Consider the following 21,397-nt stretch of genomic DNA (forward strand, 5'->3'; position numbering starts at 1 on the left):
TAATACTTTTCTGTATTCTTTTCTTACTCTTTCTGTCATAGTCAAGACAAACATTTAAATTTTGAAAAAATCCTACAGATTTTTTTTTCCCCTTCTTTACTTGGGCACTTCTTATATAAAGCTGCTTGAACCCTGTCTCTTTATCAAAGTAGAAGTTTAACCCTGCAAACTTTCTTTACTCACTTTCCCTTTCAGCATAAAATTCCACATGTATGATGTAGCTAGTGTGTTTTATGGGATCAGAGCCCCACCATGCTAATAACTTTAATCTCTCAAACTCTTTGGAACTGTCTTTGGAACACTGGTCTGTGTTCCTTGGATGTTTCCATTAGTGAACGTTGCTTGTTCACACTCAGCTTCAGCACAGTTCAGCTGGAGCTGCTGTCGTTTTTTACCCATTACGCAGCAGAAATATCAGTATGCTTCACTAAATGTTAGTACGGTTTATTATTTCTTTTTATCTGTGCTTCTTTGGGGGATACTTGGCATTAATACATAGCTTGAAAAAGAGTATTAGTGACTCAAATATTGTTGCCAGGTTTCTGTGGTTTACTTCTACTCATACCAAGCATTAAGCAATTAATCTCAAGGTCTTATGTACAGCAAAACAAAACAACCTCTCAGATGTGGCTTACATTTGTTTGAGAAAAACTTTCATTGGAAATGAGGAATTTGAAAGAAAGAACACAACAGTTATAAACAGTAACTATAGTGTAAGAAGAGGCTAAACTTAGCATTTGTAAGACTTTTACCTGTGTTCTGAGTATTATCAAGCACAGGTAAACCATTTAAGAAGTGAAACACAAGATCTCATACAACTTGTCTACAGTCCTTACATGTGTGTTTTTGTAACATCTTTCTGAGAACTTTTTTTTTTTTTTCCATTAAGATACTTTTCTCCATTTGAGAACATTTGATAGACATGCCTCAGGTGAAGAGTTGTCTTTGAAACTGGTGCCAGATATTGTACAGATGAATTGCCTCCAGCAAATGCTGAGCTAACAGGGGCTCTGCAGCCTATGGCTATCCACACTGAAAGTGTCCCTTCAGTGGGTATAGAAAGCCACAGAGCATCTGCAGAGCTGGGAACATTTGATGGGCCATAGCAGTGTGCAGAGCTAAAGCACTGGAATGCTGGGGGTTTTTGTCATGCTGCAAAATGGAACAAACTCACTGGAAAACAATAGAGAAAGAAAATAAGATCATTTGTTGTTGTTGTGGGGTTTGTTTTTTTAGCTCTGTGCCATCTAAATATGTTGTGTATTTATAATTATGTAAGCCAGAATAAACCAGCTACAGAAAAATGTCCAAAATTTTGGATTACTGATTTGCATACCTGGGCCAGGTATCATATCTTACCATGTCTTGGGCTTCCTCCCTTTCTTTGGTGAAATCCCCAAACTTTGCCTGAGACCATGCTGACAGATGAAGTGTGAGTTCTGCAAATCTTCCTGAACCAAATCACATCAACCTCAAGTGGGTTTTTCTAATAGGTCAAGATGACCAAGTGCCCTGTCGAAATGCAGATAGATTGGTCAATGACGAGTGCAAAAAGCCAAGGCTGGGTGCCCACACTGGCAGCTCTGGAAAAGTTTTCCTCTCTGCTTGATGCCATTCCTTGCAGAAAACCAGGATGAACTCTGTGTAACAACATATAGAACAACAGATCACCAAATTACTTGAAGCAAACAAAGGTTTTGGTGATACAGGTTGCTTTAAAAATATATTTGTGCTTTCAATGCAAGTACAGTTCTCACATACCCTCTTTCCATCTGTCTAGGGACATAGTCCAAACTCATAAGGGATTGAATCATTACTCTTTTAGGGGATCAGGTTTCTCTCTGAGAAATTGGTGGGAATTAAGACAGAAAATGCTTGAACAATACCCTTGTTATTACTGGAACATTTCTTAACTGTGATAGTTCAGAGAAATCTTAGCAGAGTGTTATCAGAAGTGTAAAATGAATCCAGGTAAAACAGCTTTTGCAGAGAAGGTACCAAATGTTTTTGGATTTCCTGTCATGGCGCATGCTTTCAAATTTTGTAGGGGAAATGAAAGAGACTGGGAGGAAAGAACCGTCAGCCAAATACTTCTGGTGTTTATAACAGGTGTACAGGAGGTACATAATTTGCTACAGCCTTTGCAAGCTTCATTAGTATACAAAGACAATGACCTAAAATAAGCAATGTTTTTAGAATTATATTGCCTCATTTTTCAAAGCTATGGCGATGTTTAGCGCTTTTAACCAATTTGGCAGGAGAGCTTTTAAATTTAGTAAGTTCCCTGAAGTTTTATGAGAGCCATTGTATGGGCAGGGAAGAGAGTTCCTAGAGTGAGTGATGGAGAAGTTGCCCATGGATATGTTTGGTGTTTCCTGGGCTGATCCTGATGAGGTTTGAGAAAAGCTGCAGGGGCTTTTCCCAAGAAGCACACTGTGCCACAAGAAACATGGGAAAGTAGAGTCGGAGTAGCTAAGGATGTGAGTCTGAGGGCAAGAATATGGCTTCTCTCCTTCCAACAATTGTTCTATGCTGCTAATGAAGTAATCTTTAAACCAGCTTTTTGCAACAGCTCACTAAAGAGCTGTTCTCCTCTCCTAACTACTATTTAACAAAGTGGAAATCTCAATTTTCTTCTTCTGTATGAAGTAATGGACCTGTCTTTCTGTCTGCACCACAGCTTTCTTCTTTAATACACATCACCCAAAGCTCATCTGTGTGGTTCCTCAAAACCCCTTGCCTACCTTCATGCTACCTCTTATCATAATCTCACTTGTTTGAAATGGTTGGTCTCTGTAATTAAATCTTATCTTTATCCCCTTAGGGATTTTATCTGTCCTACACTTGTGGCCCCACTTCCTCTTCTGGTGAGCCCCTGGAGGGCTTTATGCCTTTCCATGGAACTGTTTACAAACTGCTTTTGAGGGCACAGCTGTCACTATAAGACTAAAATTGAGTCCAAAATCAACTAAATATAGCTGCTCCACAGGGAACCATCTTTACTGATAAGGCCAATAAATTACAGGAAAAAATAGAGATCTAGAACATAAGTCCTGTACAGCCAAAACCTGAACAATGGCTAAAAAAAAAAAAAGGTTCAATACAGCCAGGGAAAAAACCCAACAATGTGACAAGCAAAGCAGTGCAGTTCAGGCAGACTTGCCTTTCCTCCTATCTAGGTGAGATGCAGCCTTGGCTTTTCCCTGCAGGAAGGCAGGGTTACTGCTGTGTGCACACTGAGGGTCACAAGGAAGTCAAGGCTAGAGTGAATAATATGCCACACCAAATTCACCACTAGCTGTGCCAATAACAGGCAGACAACAGAGGAAACGCACAACTCCTCTCCTTAATTCTTGATTTAAAACTGAGATCCTGTGATGAAGTAAACTCTACAGTTTCCCCCTGTTTAATGGGATTTGATAGGGGGCATGACAACTGTAAATGAAGAGCCAGCTTTATTTCTATAGCTGCCATTTTCAAACAGTATGGAAATTACAGCCCTGCAATGACTTTGGTGAGTTGTGGAAGGCCAAAGATCAGAAAAGGGATCGTAATAAAGGTTCCAGATAAGCACAACAAGATACAAGTTAACATTAAGCCAACAATTCAAATACTGACTTGGGATAAGAAAAATTGAATTACTATGTTTAACTTTAAAAGTAGGCACTCATTTGCATATTGTTAATATTAGTGTAAGATTTAGAAGATAAAAACCCATTGTGCTGTTCTCTCTTTGTTAACCTGCAGAGTGAGAAGGATGCTGGGGTTGAAAGGTAGATATTATTTTGCATTCATCTTGATGATGGAGAGGTCACACATATATCTTTAAGTCATTAACATCAGGGAAATAAGATTTTACACCCAAAAAAAGGAAAAAAAAATCAAAATAGAAGCAGGGGAGCTTGCAGACTCATTTTATACACAGTTTTGCATGGGACCTAGCTAGTACAAATGTTGTTCCCAAAATCAGAAGTCAAGTACCTTGACTTTCATTTCACTTTATTCCTCTTCAAAATACTTTCTGACCTTCTGTTTTAAAAATCTTTTTCCTCCTCTTCCTGAATGACATAGAATGTTACATAATCATTAGGGCTGGAAAGAACCTTTAAGATCATCAAGTCCAACTATCATAGAAAAATAATATTCCAGAATTTAGGGAAAATGGACAGGCTGCTCCCACATTCAGTGCCTGCCCTGATCCAAAATTAGATCCACTGGGAATGTCCATCTTTTCCACTTTCTAATTTGAAGATCTGTCAATAGAGTCAATAAGTGCAAGGAGCTCTAAGGAAGCTAGGCACAATAAGGAAGTGTAAATCTATACTACAGTCATAAACTTAGATCTTACTTAGGGCTGGAGGTCCAAATAGCATTTATGAGCTTCTATCAAAAGCTTTTAACTTGGGAAAACTTGGATGGATTTTATTTTTTCTCTTGAAATAGCACAGGATTCCTCCTTGACATGTGCTCCTCCCATTCTCTCATTTTGTTTTATACATAAGGTCTGCTCTGTGAGACACAGAAAATTGCTACCATAATTCTTGGTAAATAGCTAGAATTAGCAGAGCTTTAAACACATACTCACACTCATAAAAAAAAAAATCCAAATTCAGCCATGCACTGGGCATGGAATATTTAAGTCCAAATGATAAACAATGATGTGCCTTGTGAGAAAGGAGTGATGAGCAAGTAGATTAATACATTTTAATATTGCAAGCTTTGACATGAACCATTTCAGATTATGCTTCATCTGTTGTGTTCCCTTATCTGTTATGAGACTGGTTAAGTGAGAAAGACAAATGACATTTTATTCTAGGAGGCTTTACATCTTAACATCTGAAATGCAAGATGCTTTTGAAGAGTGTTTAGTACATACTGGAAAACAGTATAAAACACTGTATCTGTTTCTCTGTAACTTCATATCAAATATTATTAATATTGTGAAATAGTAATAATAAGGTTTTCTTTCCTTCATTTTGGTTCATCCTCATTAATAAAATGTATGTAGGTCAAACTAGATTTTCTTTGCCAATTGCATAACCTTACAGACTTGCTAGTGGCTAAAAATAAGTAATTATTCTCCCACACTTTGTTGGGGTTTTTTTGTTGTTTTTTTTAATGAAGACCTAGGAAAAAGCAAGTTTTCAGCTTATTCTTGGCTGGACTTTTAGAGATGAAAAGATAAAACCAGCAAAAACTCCTGTATTAGTAAAGGAAGCTATTCATCTACCAGGCCACAGAATTGATCAAATGAATGAGCTGAATATAAAGGTGAAAGAAAGATGGGTATTTCAGATAGTCTGAAATGTGGTATTGCTATTGATTGGTGCTGCTGGAAACAGCTGCACCAAATGGTGCAAAGGCAGTGGAGATGGTGAATAATTAGACATTACTAAGTTTAATTTCTTTGTGTTTTAGAAGTGATAGCACAGAGGCAAAGGGTAGGAATCAGCTGGAAGTACTTTACTGGGTATATATTTCTGTGTAGGTTAATCAAGAATTGTTTTTCCTAATAAAGTCTCTGGAGGTAATCTTGCTGATCTGCACAACACTCTGTGCATGATAACAGTGAGTCTCAAGAGGGCCAACGCACCCTGTGCCGCTTTCAAGCCTCCAGGTTTTTGTGTTACTCAGAGAACATGGCTTCTTATATAGCCTGGCCAATCATGAGATTACAGAAACTCTCACCATTACTGTTTAGGAAGTGAATTTTCTGCAGAAATGAAAACAGGATGTAAACTAGCACATGTTCTGCAGCACAAAATGTGCTTCCCCTGAAGATCCCCGGTGGGAGTGTACACAGCTTTGGGCCAGAGGGAAGCCTCCTGATAGATGGAGTAGTTAGTTCCCCTTTCTCTTCCCAGTTTCTCTGTAGGAGGGAAAAGATTTGAGGGGTTATCTATCATGGTAAATGCAGTGGGGAGGAAAGAAGATGTGGAAAAGGTGTTTATTGTAAGAACTGAGTGAACATACATATTATCTCTAGCAGTACAGCATCCCATTTCCATGTATTCAAATATTTATTAACATTACAACAGAGCCACAGATGTTCAGTTTAATGTTTGTGTAAGGAAATTAGAAGGCTGGATTCACAATTCACAAGTTTTAGGGAAATAAGGATAGTGGAGAATGAAGACAACATTAGGCTAGTACAAAAGAGAGTATGAAAGTGCACACAAGCAACATTCCAGGAATCTCATGCAGAGCAAGAAATTACCTTGAAGTTCTTGGGGCTCTTTCTGTTCCACTGAAGTAATTGAAACGGACATGGAGAAGTATCTGACCCCCTTGACCTACAGGTGGCTTGAACCTTGCTATTACTTCAGCTAGTGGTGATCTACTGACATGAAGCTCATGAGAGGTGCGGTAACATGGTCATGGTTCAGAAAGAAAAGAGATTTCTGCAATAAGGAAGGGAATTGAGATCTTCAGGGGTGGCACTGATGGTCAAGGGAAGGACAAAGAGCAAATCACGACAGAAAAAGTAGAGAGCACATGTGTAAGTGACCTGATGAAGGTAAAAGCAGGATTCTAGGTTCACATTAGTCTACATAAGTAAACAAGCAGTGAAAGAAAACTTACCAGTGCTCCACAGAAGGAGCAAAAGTCTTAAACAGAGCCTGAAACAACTACAAAAAATGAAACAGTTGAAAGTGATGGGTTGGTGTGTGTGAAATCTTGAATTGTTCCTTCATTTTCCACGCTCATCAGTCAGATTCCGTTCCTTCTGTTTTTGCTTGGGCTCTCTCCCCTTCCCAATAGAATTCCTCTGTGGTCACAAATGATTAGTAAAGTTTCCTTAGTATCAATTCTCTCATGATCTGGTCTTCTTTAGATATTGAAGCTGAGAAATGATAACGTGGTAGGATATCATATGTGTTTCTTTTCATTGTTTGGGGTTTTTTATGGGCTTGGGTTTTTTAGGCAAGGCACATGCAGATTATAATATCTCACATTAGTTCTGCTCGTTCCAAACCAAAATATTCAGTACTAGATAGTGGCCTGAACACTGATGCATACAACTGGCTTTTGATTCAGTGTCAGTGTAACCGAGGAGAACAAACTCCTCTCCAGAGATGTATATTTACATCATTAGCATCTAGACAAGCCAGCTGAGATCAGCTCACTCTTTCCCTAAATATATGCTCTATACACAGCAAGACCATAAAACCTTTGCAATATGAAGATTAAAGACAATCAGCCCTTAATTAACAGTGTGTTAGGGAGCATGCTGCAAGTCGAAAATCTGAAATACAAGAAAGTCTTTATTCACAGAGACTGAACTGTGGTTTCAGCACACAGTAAAATTACAGTCTTTTACAAATAGCTGTCTGCCAAATGAGTCACAGTAATATCTACATTTATACTCTTTATCTGGCTGTGTAGTCAGGTAATGCAGCTTAGACAGAATCTGTGTGAAAAAAACAACATAATGTGTCCTGGAAGAAATCTGCTTCCATGTAGAAACACTGATAGCATCAAGGAAACTGAATTGACAAATCATTTTATTGACTCTTCAATGTAAAACTCAAATGAGAACAGAAAGTCTTAGAGCATTAGGGAAACAAATTCTGGTGTTTTCTCTACTGAAACATGGGACATATTTTGGCAGCACCTCAAGCACAGGCTCTGAAGCTTCCTGAGATACAATATGAATTTTGGGATCAGAAGATGTGTACAGGGAGAACTGAAAGTCATCTTCTAAGCTGAAAACTCCTAACTAGGTGAAGTTCATTTCACTGTTTCTCTGTCCAGTGAACAAGGCACACATCATTTTACACTCCACATTACAAATTTGGGGCCTTTAGAGAAGTGGAGCGTGCAAGGGACTGGGTGGTAAAAATCCGACATGTTTAGCTGGGGAACAGGTGGGCAGAAGCTTGAGTCCAGTCTTTGAAGACTTCCATGCCTGTTTATTTTATGCAGATAAATAATCTTGTTTGCTTCACTGAGTACCTGATATGTTAAACTCTGTAAATCTGTGTGTGCAAGTAAAATGCCTTCTGCTGATCCTGCAGGGACTGTCTGCCCCTGTTGTAGAGCAAAGCTGCCTGCAAGCTTGTGTCACTGCCTTTAATCCTCTGTGTGTATGTGCATTGTTATGTGACAGCACTGCATCCCTGTGAGCATTCCAAAGCATTTATCCACTTTTGAGAACACCTTATTGCTGACCTAATGGTAAGCACAGAGAAATGTGGGAAAATGAGCTGCTGATCTACAGGTTATAAGATTTAATAAATGGGAATTTTCACAGTCAAGTTGCAATAAATATTGTGGATCTTCAGCAACGGCAGATTGATCTCACTCTGGTGTGAAACCTAACTGTAATGTATTTTAAAATATCATGAGGTACTATCAGCAGTAATTCTTGCTAAAGTTGCACTGGAAGAGGTGAATAAAGTTTAGTAATTGGGCCTTTACTCAAAATGTAAACATATGATTTAACAGATTGCTGGAACAGATTATATACATAAATAAACCTGGATTGTGTTACTTCTTTAGAATGTTAGCTGAGGTTAACAAATGCTGCATGGAGGAAAAGAAATTGCCTGGGATTTCACTGTCAGCAGTTTAAAATGCATTCACTGCTAATCTCGTGACAAGCCTACAACCAAGCCCAGCTGGACCTGGGGTTCTCAATTGTGCTGGCATTGTGATTGTTTGAAACTGAATTCCAGGCCCATCTCCCTGCTGCTGCCATGCCATAAAAGGACAATTTTTATATCAAACTTATAAAGCATTTGTCATCCTCTAGATTTTAAAGAATTTTAGCAAGTGACATGTGAGTTTAGAATATCAGGAAAGAAATAAACTTTAGAAATGCCTTCTAGCTTTTTGACTCCAAAGGACTTGAAGCAAGGAAACAACAACAATCACATCCTCTTTTGTCAGTTAGTCATGTGCCAGTGGCCACTACCATTCCTTCAGCCTTTCTGTCCATAATCCCAGCTGTTCTCATCATTAATTAACCCAAACATACTGGCTCTATTTAGAACCTCTGTAGCTATAATTCAGCTCTTAATACCGATAATTAATCATACCTTCTTGAAATTCATCTCTCCACTGGAAACGGCACTGGTAACCAGACCTTGCTTTTCCTTTTTGCTCTTGTCTTTTTCTGTACCTATTATATTTAAATTGTTTTAACTTTTTTTACAAGTAGAAATACTCTATGGATATAGGCTGAAAAGTAAAAGTAAGAGGCAGGCAGAAAAATTTTATTCAAGGAACTGAATTTTCAAACTAAATGAGTGGGGATTGGAAGGGTTTTATGGGGTTTTTGTTGTTCTAAGTATTAAAATTGTCTATAATATTTGGTTCATTTCTCTGTTTCTCAGAAAATGTTTTATCAAGGAAAGTTAAGAGATCAAATAGTTTACAAAAGTTTAATAACCAACTGTGTTTAGAATCACTCATTATCTGTACAAAGTGGGAAACTCAGAAGGGCTAGTTTTTAAATTAACTACCTGAGTCATGTGATCTAGCAAAGCCTCCAAAAAATGAAAAGTATGTTTAATCTGGTAATGACTTTTTTGATCTTTTACTACCAAAGCAACATAATTAGTGGGGTTTTCTGAAAAGTTTCTCTCTGAAATCCACTTAACTTTACTCTCAATAACATACAAAAATTCTCCCTTAGACCTCTACAGCAAAAATTTAAGGCTGAGATTTTTAAATTCAGTAATGCCCAGGTGCCCAATGCCTACTGAAATCTAGTTACAACAAATGGACTTTCCCAAAAGGCCAAGCCCAACATGTTGTTTTCCAGTACTTTGAATTAAAGACACATTTTCAATTTACTGTGGCTGTAACTGCAATGACAGGAAGCTGTGATGTTTAAAACAGAACTCAATAATTTATTTTCAGCATTGAATCTTCCTGATACCTTGATGTTCCTCTTCTCCCCCACCCCTCATCTGCTTCAGCTCTTGAAAAGAGCCAGAAGGATCAATGCAGAGAGTGGCACCTTCAGCCTTTGGCCCATCTCCCAGAAACTGATATATATATATATATAAAATATGGCAGGGAGCAGCTTTCCATATGCAACATCAGAATATCTCCTGTTGTACCACACTTCTATCCAGGCCTGCCGAGGGTTGGGGTTTTTGGGTTGGGATGGGGTTTTTGTACTCAGCTTGGGGGCCAGGGCGTGTTATTGGTACTGCAGAGAATGGATAACCATGGTTAGTCAGTGCTTGAACACCTCAGTCATATCATTAACTCACATCATTAACTTACTTTCCTAGCTGGTGTGGGGCAAAGGTTTCCTTTGTACTCTTAATCCAGTGTCTGTTTTGGAGTTACTGTGTGATGCTGGTGCTGTGATATTGATGTCTTTTACAGCATAACTTATTCTGCCATTCCTAGTTATCCTATGGTGGTGTTTTTTGGGGTTGGTTTCCTTGTTTGTTTTTTTTTATCTTAGTGGAGCTGGCTTGCTCTCAGCTTCATTTATGGCCTGTAATTAGCTGTAGGTTTTCAGTAGCTTTATATGGACCTATAGTTAGCTTGGAGTCTTAGCATCATAATTCAAAGTATTCTATCCTTAGCTCTCCTAATAGCTTCTCATAAATGAGTTCATATATATGTCACTTAATAATTATACATAATATATATTGAGAAAACCTGGCAATATAGCCACTCAGCTTCTCCTAGGCTCTCCAATGAAAAGAGTTTTATTCTCTATAATTTTGGGGGCGTGGTCTGGAGGTTTTGAGTTGGGTTTTTGGTTTCGGTTGTGTTTCAGTTTTGTTTATTTGGATTTTTTTAATGATCCTGCTAATCTGTTGTTGTTAAATCCAGATGATGCTGGTACACGTGACAACCACTGAATGTTAGTGAAGTTATTTCTGTGCTCTTACTTTACTTCATTTCAGTTCAGCATCACTATGAGCTGGTAGTTTTCCCACTTGCAATCACTGCTGCAGAGAGTTAATGCAATACCTCCATATTTTCAATACTGCACTTGGATCCAACTGCCAGGTACTTTCAACACTGGTGGAAATTGCTGCCCAGTTCTAATCTGAATGCTTACCTTCAACTCATCATTTGGGGCAACTGTTTTGAATGGTAAAGCTTCCTGCATCAAAAGAAATCCTGTGCATGTTTGTGTGTGGCCCTCACTTCTTTGCTGTCGAGAAAACACATACATGTGCCATATTACATCAGTTTTTATGTTTAAACAGTCCACATAAAACTCTCACCTAATAATGGTTATGAGCTGCAGAGCTCCAATCCATACCTAAGATCAGCATATCTCATAGCTGAAGGGTTATTCAGATTTTGTTTGGTCCCTTCTCAGAAAAGTCCATGCTAAGGGAAATTTTCCACCTTTTTTCTGCTGCCACTCTCCCAGAGCATTTACAATGTTTGCTTACCTTGGGAGTCAGGAGGGAAGCAGTCTTTCCAGCCAAGCTGCTGTCTTAGCCTTTAATCAGTTGTTGGGAGGAGCCATAGTTAAAACTCTAACTTTTTTCCTAGATTGATGACTTCCTGGCTTTCCTTCATTCTTTGTTTCTTGCTTACAATCCAAAACACGTGCTTTTGGATCCACTGAAAGGTAGACGGCTTTAGCGGCCTATGCAGCAAAGACTAAGGACGCTTCAGCAGACTTCAACTTAGGAGCTAAAGAGAACAGCAAAGGCTAATCAGAAGACTGCTTTTATCAAAATTTTTCTAGCCTGTAGTGGTGAAAGACTAAAACATATAAACTGATCAATAACTTTAAAAGCCTAATGGATTCTCTTTCTTTGAAGCTTTTTCCAAAACAGTCCTTTCCAAAGGCATAGGATAACTTTGGAAACTGCAGACAAACGTCCTAAAGCTCCATCTACTCTGCAGCAGAGCTAGTACTTATTCTGTCTTCTTTCTGTTTTGGGCTAGAAGGAGATTGAGAGCCTAAAGAAGTGGCATTTCTGCAGAACAGTCAGCATAATTTTCTATGCTCCACCAAGGCACTTTTACTGCCTCTGAAACTACCCTCTGGGACCAGGACACTGCTCTAGCATGACAGGCAAGACCTTCTTATTGGCAGATATTTGGCTTAACATAAGAAAATACATATTCCATCAGATAAAGGTGATAATCATAAACTTGGGGAAATATAGCTGGGGGGGGGGGGGATAATAAAAGGTTTCTAAGTAAGTAGAAGAAAATGTCTTTTCCACTGAAAGATATTTTCACTTTTTACCAGAAATTACCTAACTCTTCCCAGTCTTTAACCAGAGTAGCCACAACTCAAATCCATTGCCTGCACCATTGTCTCTGTCCCTTAATCCAGGCACAGCCAAAGGCAATGAGGAACAGCTACTATAATCAGTCCTACAGAGCCACATTTGCTCAGCTGCTCTGCCTTCAGTTCCAGTACTGCCCTCAGGATCTCTGCACCATGTTCCAGTACATAACATAGATAGGCAGAAAATCATCACACTGCCTCAACCTAAAGGGGAGGCTTTTCCAATTTAGGATCATTGACTGCTTCTTGTCCCAAATGTTTGTTTCCCTTGTCCCTTTTTCCCCAACTCAAAAGTTGGAAACATTGTCAGGAATACATTCCTTCAGAAAAGGACAAGATAAGGTCCTTATCTGTAAATCTGTAATCTGTAACTATACAATGCCACTAAATCTAGTGACCTCCATAAACTTAAGAACACAGGCAGCTCACAGGGATGCTTTTTAATTCAGCTGATTAAAGGGCATGTAAACAGTCACATAATGCTTAAACCATGTGTACACATGGGTGTAGATTTTAAGGATGGAAGAGAACCTAAAAAATTCTTAAATTATACAAGTATTTTAACCAGGTTTTACAAACTACTTTCACTTTGGACTTGGGCCCAGTGTAACCATATTATGATTTCTTGGCATGAAACTACAGCTCTGATGGTCTAATTCTTCTGTAAATGACTAACACTTTACCAAAAATTTTTGTTTAAGCACAGAAGAATGGGTGACCTTCAAACAAATCATTTTTCAGTACCTGAGAACCTGGCTAGGAACAGCACAGGAAGCACATGGAGCTGGGCATTGTACCATGAACACCATCCCTTCCTTTTAGCCTGCTCCTCATGCCATCCTCAGCCCCTCTCTGATTGGTGTCACTGCAGGGAAGTATCTCCACCTTATTCTTTGTGAGAACAAAGGGCTTTGCTACGTGTTTGCAAACCAGTTTACTTCTTTCAGCTTTTCAAAGTGGTTCACCAGGTGGTGCTTTTCTTGCCAAAAGGGACTCTAAACTCAGCTCTTGGGTTCCTGTTGACTTCCAGACTCACTGGGAACTGGATGCTGGATGCCCTCAGAGTTCTGAGTAAAGCAAAAAGATGCATCCTTGGTTACTAAATATTTGTTATCTACTATCACCCCTTAGTTGCTCATTGGTAGAATAGGTAAGTAATAGGCAAATGCTTAGGGGAATGCCAAACAGGAAAACAAACATTTCCACATTTATGTGAGTTGTTTCCTTGCTCACAAAAGCCTAGGTTTCAAATACTCTGTTAGCATGGAGTTTTGCTATTCATGCTGGTACTTTCTCAATAGGAGTGAAATAGGCTTTGCACTATAGTGGGGAAGTGTGTCGGTCAGGAGAGGGAGGCAAATATATTGGAATTAACACATACACAATTCAGAAAACACATTTCCTCCAAACCATCAATAGCCTTGCACATTGGCAGCTTCTCTCTCAAAAAATTGACTGATATAGGGACAGCTACTGACTGCCAGTCAGCTCAAACCTATCATGAGCTGCTGGATGAGAGGAGGTGGCATTCTCCACTCCCTGAGAATCTGCTGAAGCTCCAGATTTCAGTGTAGTGCTGCTTCTGCTGGGCATCAGCAGTCTGCTTTGACTCCTCCATATGCAATGAGTTCCTCAGTTACCTTCCTTCAATGCTAATTAGCCAAATTCATATGCAGTGCTGCTGAGTGAAGCAGCTCCAGGTACAGGCTCTGTGGAGATGACTTCGCCCTCAGAAAATAGTCCAGATTTCAATCAGACTGTGTGAGTTAGAGCAACTGTGTGGCTTAGGTGGCCATTGATAGTGACCTTGGTGGGAGACTGTCCTAACAGCTTGGGATCTTGCTCAATGTCACTTCACCTGTTGGGCATCCACATGAAAAAAACGGGATACTTACACAATTGTGTGATCCTTCAATACCAGGCTACCTGGCTGTGAAATGCAGAGGATAGCAAAAGCTGCACTTAGATAATAAGTATATTAACTATTAAATGCATCCCCTGCAGCATGATGTTCTTTCCAATAAAACAGGCGGCAACAAAACCATATTGCTCTGGATAGGGAGTGTTCAACATCCCAAACTGGATTTTGGCAGGATGAACATCACAAACAGCAACAGGCCCCCTCTTGTAAAAAAAAAAAAAAAAAAAAAAGAAAAGGCATTAAATTGTTAATGCCACCATACATATAATCAGAGCTTTGATCTTGATTCCAAGAAAAGAAACCTCAAGCCAGTAGTTGAAATCACTACAGCCAACACAGGCGTTGGTTTAATAAATGCACAGAATAAGCCTCATGGTGCTGTCTGCTGCTAGCTCTCCCACTCTGCTTGGCCTAAGCCTACCTACTCTGATTGACAAGATCTAAAAGCCTTGGACTTTATTGATCATCAAAGACCCTTAGGGATTTTAAATGCATTCTAAAAACAGATGAGAACTTTCCATTCTCCAAGAAAGGATGTCCCATGGCAGACCCTAGCCATCACTCCCCTTGCTTCCCAAGCAAATCTGAAATGATTACAACAAAGTTTGCTTTGGTATCAATTTCCTAAATGGATGGCTCTGTTTGGAGCTCTCATTCTTTCACTGACACGTTACATGTCAAATCCTAAATGTTCCAAATCTTACTTTTATGAAAACAAATTAATTTTCTTGCTACTTCTTGTGTGAGAGCATGTAGAAACTTGTCTAAGCATCCTTCAGACAGTTAAGAAATGGCTTCCAGGACTATACTTTTAGGGTATGTGGGGTTCTGTTAAACAGCCTTTACACCACTCAGCGGCAAGGGCAACTGAGTGACAACAATGAAGGGAAAGATTCAACAAGTCGAGGCATTGAAATGACTGGGATTACAGCAAAAGTTAAGTACTGCATGTCTTCAGTATTCAGGCCTTAAGTAACAGCTTTGCTTTTGCTGTAAATGATTCCTTGCACAGGTTCTGCTCTTCTTTTTGAGCTTCTGGTTTGTGGTGTATTTCAGAAAAAGGGTTCTATCAAAGGAGACCTAAAAAAGTATAAAATCAGGCCACTGATTATATTTATTATGTGAGAGGCAATTTGGGCATTTCTTTGCTCTAATCCACCCTCATTACATAGTGATATTTTCCCAAATTACTTTGGCTGCTTTAGGTGTCTATTTTTATGTTCCCTGCACTCACATCTGTTTCTTTCTTATCAGCAAATATCTATTCATTGGTCCTATCTAACTCTTTTACATCTATCTGAGTTAAAATGTGTGTCACTCATTAACTCAGGGTTTGTACATAAATTAGTCTCCTGTATCTCCTGCAGCAGTCTTATTATTTCTGCTTATTGCATCACCTAAAAATAAAATTACTTTTCATTTATAGCAGATATCTGAATTTGTATCCCTTAACTATTTCTCAGCTCAATCAGTCAATTTTTGCAATTAGACTGTGTTTGAAGTCCTGTGAGTTTGACAGAGTGCTTGTAGTCAGAACGTTCTGTTTCCAAACTTGATGGGTCTGGGGAGTTTCCTGTCTGGAGTTTGTTTGTTTGTTTGTTTGTTTGTTTGTTCTTTGTGCAAGAAGGTTTCTGACTATTTTGTCAGAACTTTGAGAATTATTTAGATAGAAAACTCACAGGTCTACAAGCCTGGATTGTATTACCCTTAACTCTGTCATGGAAATCCAGCATCTAGAAGACAGTTCGTATTTAAATATGATTTTTTTAGTATGCTACTTGTTGTTGTTTCCTGTTCTATAAATGTAGTTGAGAGATAATCTTTAAGCAGTTTTGCTAGCTGCTCTGTAATGATGATTTCTCAGAGTACTAAAATATTCTCTATGTAGGTACATTCACACTGTTTTTTCACACAATTTAAAAATCTTTCCACACATAATAAAATTTTCTGTAATAAAATAAGATGTTCATGGCAAAGCATTATATTATACAGAGAATGCACTATTGCAAAAATGAAAGGTAACCTTGATCATCTAAATTAGGTCTTGAAAATTAATGCTGATCTGCAGTCTTTGCCCAGGAGAAATGTAATAAGTCTTCACAAATGGTTGCATCAGATTTCTAGCATTTTATCTAAGTATGTAACTCTACCCCAATTGAATTATTAAATACTTAGCACTCAAATATGGATTTGCAATGGGGAGCATTTAATTTGTTTCAGTTACCTGTACAAATAATTCTAATCTACAGATCAGTTGCCCTAGTTTGAATAATGTGCATATTTAACACAGCAAAATGCATGTGTCTAAACTTGGCTTGCAGTGTTGAAGCAGCTTATTTAGACAGACAGATATTTGATGGATATTTAGTATCTCAGATGTATTTATTACACTAATTCTATTACATTTATAATACTAATTCTATTTAGTTAAATGTGCAGTTTTTCCAGCAGATACACAAAGAATATTAGTATCATGTCTGAGAAAACTACCTGTAATTAGTTCCTGTGAAAACTGACGTAAAAGTAACAGGAAAGAAATTAACTCTCATAATTCTTTGATAGTTGATGTTCTATTGTCTGATGCAAGAAAAAAAAAAAGGAAATAATTTAGTACTACCATAATCTTATTTCTGTAGCGTAGAAATTGCCTCACAATTACATAACCATGTCCTTTGCACACTTTGGTGCCCTTTGTTTGTATATCATCTCAGGGGAATCCACTAAGCCACTACTGGCAGCCAGAGGCAGGAATTTTACGTAGTTTTCATGATAAGCTTTTTCCCAAAAGTGCCCTGTTTCATGCTCAGTTCCTGGTAGCAGTATCATGTAAACATCCTCCACGTGTTTTAGACCTCCTTCTCCATAAAATGTTGTCCCAGTAGTCTTCTGTGGCACTGCTGTGGATGGAGAGGCTTAGGGAATGCTTTACATTTATTAGAGTAAAATCTCTAGTCTCTTTTCCCTCCCAGTGAAGACAGAGTCCAGTCATCTCCAGGACAGGCAGTAAGTATAGTGGGATATCTTATTTCTTTCTGTTACCCTTGCTGAGCAGACAGAATGTTACCAGACAATGACATGGTGAAACATAATAAACTACTACAGAATTCTTAAGGAAGCTGCAGATGAAGAATGAGTGAGTTTGCTCCAAAATCCTTAACTGTAACGATGTAGGTGTAAACCCAAGGATTAAAAACTGGCTTACTTTATAAATCAGCTTGTTCTGTCCCACAGAATGTGAACTATCAGGGACAGCAAAGAGAGAGAAGTAATCCTTCAGTTGTAATCCTTCAGTTTGTAAAGAGAAGCAATAACTGTAGAAATATAGGCTCACACTTTTAGATTAAAATTTGTTGTGGGCATAAAATACTCTTCCAGGAAATTGGTTCATGAGTGGGAAACATGCTATCAGATCTAATAATGATATATGGAACCATCTCATGTATTAATTCAAAAGTGCTGTAAGTTTTGCAACATCTTCACTTGGGAGGATTGGGTGTTAAAGCTCTAAGCAGAGCTTTATGAAGTGAAAGCATGTCAAACACTAAATGCACTTAGCAGCTGGACGAACAGCACAAGGCTGGCTCCCAATATGTGCCATTTACTTTGCAAATAGGGAGCTTGATAAGTAAAAGCCTGCTGGATGGTTGCAAAAACAAAAAAAAAAGAAAAGAGTAGGCATGTATGGAGTAAGAGAAGAATATAGCTGGATCAGTTGGATCGTATTTGAGCAGTAATGAATGAGAGAAATACGCTGTGTGTGTTCATCACCAGCCTTTAATGACACATAATGACTATTTTCCCATCATTCATGTATAGAGTCTTAATGGCATGTGCTTAGAAGCAGCTCCAAGAGAAACAAGCAAATTACATCACTTCCTCTTGAACTGTTCTCTAGAATTGGTTTAGAAATTAAACAGGTTAGCAGTAATGTGAAAGTGGTAGAGCAGAAGGTTACATAGTTGTCCAAAGGGATTAATCAAACACCTGCATTTAAAAAGGATTATTATAAATTGTTTACATTCTAATGAGGCAATGGATGTTTTTAAGTGTGCATAAAAGTAATATTTTTTCTTCTTTTTTATTTTTTTGTTAGATTAAGAAATGTGTTATATAATTAAAAATTTAATTTGCCAGTGATGCATCATCTGTAGCTAAAATCAAGCAAAAGTAAGGGCTGCCACCTCAACTCAGATACCAAATCTAGGGGTGGCAATATCATAGTGTCCCACAAAAGCAATTTTTGGAGGGAAAGGGTTCAGGGAGAAGAATTGACAGTCTTCAAAAAATGCACTTCTACAAAATGCAGTGTTTGATTTCTTGTAAGGTCTGATCTTGGATAAACTGCAGGTAAGCTGAGTTACTCAATTAAATCAGACTGGCAGGTTGCATACGCACATTAAGTATCAGCTTGCTTGACAAGCTGTGTGAAAACAGCATCAGACTGTGTCTTGAAGTGCTTGAAAAGAAAGGGTGTTTTACCTCACAGCAGGTTTAAATTTTAGTTGGGCCTCTGGAGCACCATTAGCATAATCTGATTACTGTCTAGGCAGGTGAGGTTGCTCCTGGATAGGCCTAAAGGAAATGAACATTTTGAAAGCATAAAGGAGTGCTCAGTGGAAGGGGGGAATTCTTGAATATTACAAAATAATCAATGCTGATAAATCTTATGGAGTGTCTTGCCTGTTCAGATTTCTTAAGTTTTTAAGTACTGCTTAACTTTTCACTCTATCAAACTTGTTCTTATATCCTATCTATATTCTAATATATATCATATTGCCCTTATGATTTCTTACTTGGTCCAAGAGACATATTTGAGGAAGGTGTGGGGATGTGGTATTGGTGGGGGGGAGAGGGGTGCTATGTAGGGTTGGTTGGTTTGGTGTTTTTTTAGTATTTCTGATCATTATCTTCTCTCATATCATTTGGTGTATTCTCATTATTCCCTCTAACTAATTCTATTGATATCCCGTTTTGACACTAATATCTCATTCTAGGTTAAAGAAGTACTGGCTATTAAATTCTTTCAAAGTAAAGCCATGAGTTGTACTCCTTCCTTCTAAAGGAAATTATGACTTACTGGCAAAGAGCCAGGGTGAAACTGACTGTCAAAAACTCTATATTGTGTTTCCAGTTGTGCATCCCTCCTGGTGTTAACTTACTGGGATTTTCTTGTGTTTCTAATTTCAAGCTCCAAGCTTAGGAATTGCAATGTTTGTCTTAATTCTTGCTAGCATAGATTAATTATTTGCATTCATTTACAAGCCTTGTTCCTCAGACCAGTAGAAATTACATTGCTAATTAATTATGTCTAACTGAAACACTAAGTGGGCTTTTAAGCCCATATGGAAAAAAACTACTAAAAAACAAAGACAGTATATTTTTTGAATACCAGATCTATTAAATGGCTTCTAGATTTTACATTTCTCATCATTGGTTTTAAGTCACTTTTAGTCCCTCTGCATAGGGTTTGAATAGCATCAGGAATGACAGTGGCCATTCTTTTTTTTATGTCACAATTTATAATACAGTTAATGTTAAATTGAAACGTCAAGTTAATGCTCAGAACATGATCCTTTAGACATCACTGAAAGAGAGCTCTAGAAGAATATTTTTCCTTTATGTCCCTATCAGTTAAGGCTCATTTTTCCATTCTGATTAAGGTGAAAAGACAACATCTCTGAGGTTTTATGCAGGTTGAAGGGCCTGTCTGCTCAAACCTATGACTTTGCAAGGGGACCCCTTTCCATGTACATCATAAATGTGACACATATAGAACTTCCTGCATGTAAGCTGCAGGAAAATATCACAGATTTCCAGATAAAAGCCAATCCTGCAAGAAAACCCTCGTACAACTGCATGAATCCATAATAACTGCATGTGAGGAGTCTGAAAGCTTTCACTGAGAATCGGACCAATATCCCAAAGCATTCATTCTCTCAAAAAATACTTCTGTCTAGGACCTGAAGGCTCCTGGGGAACATAAAAGTATCACTGGCCAGATCATCTCACACCTGTAGATATTCATGGGGATCTCCATGTATGTCACACTTGAATTTTAAGACTGTTAGAGAGTTTGCAACTGCTGAGGTAATTCTCCATTGCTAAAGGAACCTCTTAGACTTTTCCCCAGACATGTACCAGTGAGACAAATCTAGATCTGGAATCTTAATCTACTCAGAGTGGGAAGTGGGGCTTATGAATGACAAATAGTTAGAACTCCTTTCCAAGAGCTTCAGGGACAGTATTATACAGCCTGGAAATTGCTGAAACTGAAGTTAAAAAAATCTCTCATAACCTGTGTCCCTTGGAAAATTGGTTAAGTATGTCAGAAGAGATACTTTAATGTTCTCAAACACTTCCTTTCAGGCATTCTTCCAGGCCAGCAATGGCTTTTGAATTTTCCCTAAAATATTACTTCAGTGCATCAGCCATCCACCTTTGCAAAGGCAAAGTGGGAGCAGAAAGCTTTTTGACACTGCCAATTCCTTTGGGCACCTGACTCAAGTGGCACTTATATATTGCAGATTAGTTTCCATTTTCCATTTCAGGTCAAACCTTTTATTTTCTTCTATTAAAGCACTGAACATATAATTACGAGCATTTTCTACCTCTCTAATTTTGTCTGAAACTGATTCTGACCCTTTGATTTTTTAATTACCCTGAGATGATCTTGATCTACATTTTAGAACCCTTTGTGAAGCAGACCCATGCTTCTTAATACATCTTATAGTATTGATACATCTTAATAGTATTTTTCAATTTGAAGACTCCTGCTGTCCAGTCTTCAGCTATATTTGAACTGCATCCCCAAACTGAGGTTTGCAGTTAACACACACTCACACCTCCCACCCCCACCAAGCCTTTGTCTAGAGCAGTACCTCCAATTAATCAGAATTCTAGTTCAGATGTGGAGCAGCTGGTAGAGTTATCCCTTTGATCCTCTCAGGAGAGAATTAAGGGCAAGGTAGTGGCATCTGGTTAGGTACATTAGTTGTTCACTTTGTGCCTTTCTTTTATTCTGACTTTTAAAACTGCACCCATCAGTATAAACAGATGGGGCTCAAAAGAGCAATTAGATTAGCAGAATTTCAAAACTCATAGCTATTTATGACTGTATCTGTCTTGCTTTGGCCAAGAAAAATCATTATTATAATTCCATCTGCATAAAAGATGCTTACCACCTCCTCAACAATTTGTTCACTGTTATCTCTATTGGTATGCACCCCCATACCCTTCTGCAA

At 38.3% G+C, this 21,397-nt stretch overlaps 1 long non-coding RNA gene across 2 annotated transcripts in view; it reads right to left on the minus strand.

Moving 5' to 3' along the window:
• LOC107207753 overlaps window positions 1–21,397 on the minus strand; it is a 51,180-nt gene that overhangs the window by 15,608 nt on the left and 14,175 nt on the right. For both annotated transcript variants that reach the window (XR_001522917.3, XR_004498301.1), the window contains exons 2-4: window positions 11,379–11,625; window positions 11,036–11,131; window positions 1,360–1,640 (exon numbers count right to left, since the gene is read on the minus strand). This is a non-coding gene — a long non-coding RNA (uncharacterized LOC107207753). The remainder of the gene's footprint in view (window positions 1–1,359; window positions 1,641–11,035; window positions 11,132–11,378; window positions 11,626–21,397) is intronic.

This window comes from Parus major, chromosome 7 (assembly GCF_001522545.3).
Source record: "Parus major isolate Abel chromosome 7, Parus_major1.1, whole genome shotgun sequence".
NCBI classification, from domain to species: domain Eukaryota; kingdom Metazoa; phylum Chordata; class Aves; order Passeriformes; family Paridae; genus Parus; species Parus major.